Source organism: Zea mays, chromosome 4, assembly GCF_902167145.1.
Source record: "Zea mays cultivar B73 chromosome 4, Zm-B73-REFERENCE-NAM-5.0, whole genome shotgun sequence".
NCBI lineage: Eukaryota > Viridiplantae > Streptophyta > Magnoliopsida > Poales > Poaceae > Zea > Zea mays.
The window spans coordinates 65,314,382-65,317,951 of NC_050099.1; the positions used below are offsets into that span (position 1 = coordinate 65,314,382).

At 39.6% G+C, this 3,570-nt stretch overlaps 1 long non-coding RNA gene across 1 annotated transcript; it reads right to left on the reverse strand.

The window, feature by feature from the left end:
- Positions 1-1,744: 1,744 nt before the first annotated feature.
- LOC109946025 (uncharacterized) lies at positions 1,745-2,664 on the reverse strand. Its single transcript, XR_002269120.1, has 3 exons — positions 2,584-2,664; positions 2,284-2,501; positions 1,745-1,981 (listed from the first exon to the last, which is right to left on the reverse strand). It is a non-coding gene; the product is annotated as an uncharacterized lncRNA (long non-coding RNA).
- Positions 2,665-3,570: the final 906 nt, after the last annotated feature.

Consider the following 3,570-nt stretch of genomic DNA (forward strand, 5'->3'; position numbering starts at 1 on the left):
CACGTGAGTCGCGCGGCGTCTACGCGTGATAATAATTGTTTTTGCTTATAATCACTCATGTTAATAACATTAATTCATCAGGTCACATATTTTAAATAATTTATTTAATGTTTGCTCAACTAATGTTGATTAGATTAATATTTTAATTAGATTAAATGTATAGTTTTCAACTTGCGCCTTTATAATAAACATTAACATGGCTAATATTAACTTAAATACTTTTTATTTATTTAATATTTGTTTATTATAAATGTGTCACCTATTTAGTTTTTCTCGCGTGCTGCGATGATGTTTCGCGCACGTCGTCGCGTGTCGTTCGTGAGTGTCGTGCGTGCTGTTCGCATGCGTTGATGCGCGCCGTTTGCATGTGTTGTGCACCTTGCCGTGCGTTATCCACGCACGAGATTAAACCGTTCGCTTATAATCACTCATGTCAGTTAATTAATTATTTATTTAATCATCCACAATTAAAATAGTAAGTTATGCAAAACTAAGTAGTTTTAATTTATATTTCATAAATTTCGATTAATATAATCACGTCGAATCAAATATTTTAACCAGTACTTGTTTAGCGTAAACGCGATAACTTCTCGATCGTAGCTCCGACTGTCGCGTTTCTTTTCGTCATGTGACCATAGTAGCGAGCTCTATTTTTGCATGTTTTATTATGTTTTTCTTTGAATGGTGTAATATATATATATATATATATATATATATATATATATATATATATATATATTTGATTGTGCCCGTTCATCTTCGCTTCGCGTTGCGATTAGATCGCGATTCATTTCCGAGCTTCGAGGAATCGACGGTGAAGCTTCGGCGACCAAGTGGTCAGATTCTTCGAGTTCTACAAAGTTGAATACTCTGAGCATCTGTTTGGTGAAAGCATGTGTCCTCTGATCCATTATGTCCTACTTACTTATTAATTCACTGTCCCACATTAATTAATTAAAACCTAATGATTGACTAGCTTTGTATTTACCTTGTCCTTGGTTACCTTTTGGGTTATTATGGTTAGCTTCATGCTATTGCTCTACTTTAACCAACGAACATGATGAGAATATTTATGATACGATGATGTTGTCTTGATTATGATGATGAACTTGTGATACTTTAGGGGACTCAGGCTGTTTCCTGAGTACCTCTCCGTACGGACCTGTTCGTTGAGAGACCACCTGGGATAACAGTACAACCATGAGGGTGGAATGGGACGCCCTTAGCTGGTTAATTAGATGAACTTGGGGTGTAGTTGGCTTTGTCGTAGGGCCGTCAATGGGGGCGGAGGCATAGTGGTTGCTCTGCTAAGGGTAGGTGTCGAGGTTCATTTGATTTGGTTTTTGTTAGTCACCCACCTTAGGGAGGAGTATCGTGTTTGTACGACTGGCGAAACCTAACGAGCAACTGCACACCAGAGGAATTTTTGTAAAGGCTACATAGTGATACCCTGCCAGGCCACCTAGGTAGTGGTTAATGGGGACTAGCGCTCTTCGAGCAGAAAGGGAATCACGGCTCGTGGGTAAAGTGTGCAACCTCTACATGGGAAAGAACTGATATATCAGTCGTGCTCACGGTTATGAGCGGCCTTGGGATCCTCTTTGATTAGAGATACAGATGGTTCGAGATGTAATGATTCTATTAATGGTTTTTGGTTCGATGATGATAATGATGTTCCTCGATAAGGAAATGGTTCACGGGTTGGTTATTGCTAAAACTTGGCATCTACTAATAATAAATACTTGACGAACTAAAAGCAACTGCTTGATCTAACTCCACATAAAGCTAGTCCACCTCAGCCAAACGAGACATTTGCTGAGTACGTTGATGTGTACTCACCCTTGCTTTCACAAAACACCAGGTTTCCGTTGGTGCAATCTATGCTCACGTAAAGAAGAAGAAGAAAGTGTCGAGGCGAATCTCCAAGAGTTCCAGGACTTCGACGAGTTCGAGGATTAGGCTAGCGACCTCCCCCAGTCAGCTGCATGTGGTGGGTTTGTTTATGTTGACTATGTTTCTATTATGTGCACTTTGATTCATATTGTGTAATCGACTCTAGTCTTTAATATTATTACTTACTCTTTATTATTATCCGAAGCATTGTGCTATGATGAGTCATTTATGTAATCACTATGTACGTGAATTTCTGATCCTGGCACGTACATAGTTCGCATTCGATTTGCCTTCCAAAACCAGGTGTGACACATAAGCACTGATGGAATCTACCAAATTAGAACATCGAATAAAGATAAGGAGGAAAGAAACAAGCAAGTAACGACGTACCAGGAAGAGCTTGCCCGAGCAACCACACTCCTACAGGGATGGGCGTGACGGACGACGCCATACCGGGAGCATTGCCGCGCTCGACCTTACGAGGGGCCCACCACATCGATTGGAAATCTCTCTCTCTCTCTCTTCCTCTAAGGTGGATGCCAATGTAAGGCGCTTCCCTTGAGATATAAAAGGGAAGGCCTTCCCATTTCTTCACACAAGCACACTGACTGTAACACAACCCCAAGCAATACTATGATTAGAAGTGTAGCACTACACTAGACTAGGGTGAAAGCCTACAGTATAACCCACCGTCTCAAATCCATCATTGAGCCCCAGCAATTCACCATTCAGAGTGAGTCCGCTCTAACATCCTCGCCGAACACAAATCTTATTGTCCCCCGGTTTCCAAAACCACGACAATATATTTAACAACAAGCCCTTGAGCCAAAGAAGTGCCTCAAGTGTGAAAAAGAGGGTCACATTCCCCATAATTGCAAGGCCACAACACCAACCCCATTGCCCAAGCATTTAAGACCTTTTGCCTTCAATGCACACTATTTGATTAGAAAAGATTCAAGTGGCAAGGTCAAGGTCATGTTTTTAGATCCACCAAACAAGAATAGGCCTAAGAAGATTTGTGTTGCAAAATCATTGGTTGAGAAAGTTATAGCCCCCCATCAAGTTTGTGTGCCTAAACATCGAGTTTGATCCTGCTTGCATTAGGTGAAATTCAAGATCGGTGAAAATCATTAGGTAAGTGATAATGGATGCACCCAACACATGATCTATGACCCTCAGAGTTCACCTCACTCAATTAAAAAGTGGATGGTCAATAGAAGATAATCTTTGGGGACAATTCAAATAACAAAGTAAAAGGGTTGGGCAAAGTGACAATCTCCTATGATCACTCAATATAAAATGTCCTACATCACTTATTTTTATTTTTTATCCATTGGTCAATTGTGTGATCTTTGCTTACAATACCTATTCACAAAGTAGGAGGTTGTAATATCTAAAAAAAGGATGATAACTAAGTTAGGTTCAAAGTATTCAGACACAATAATCTATACTTTATGGATTTTACTTTGAAAGATGCTAACTTAAAGACAAGCCTATTCACCGAAACTTCACTTGGGTGGTTATGACATAAAAGACTTGGTCATGTTAGAATGAGGACACTCAAGTACTATTGAATAAAGAAATTATTAGATGTTTAACTAGTATTATGTTTGAGAAGGACAATCTTTATAGTGTATATCAAGCCGACAAGCAAGTTGTAAATACACATCCTACAAA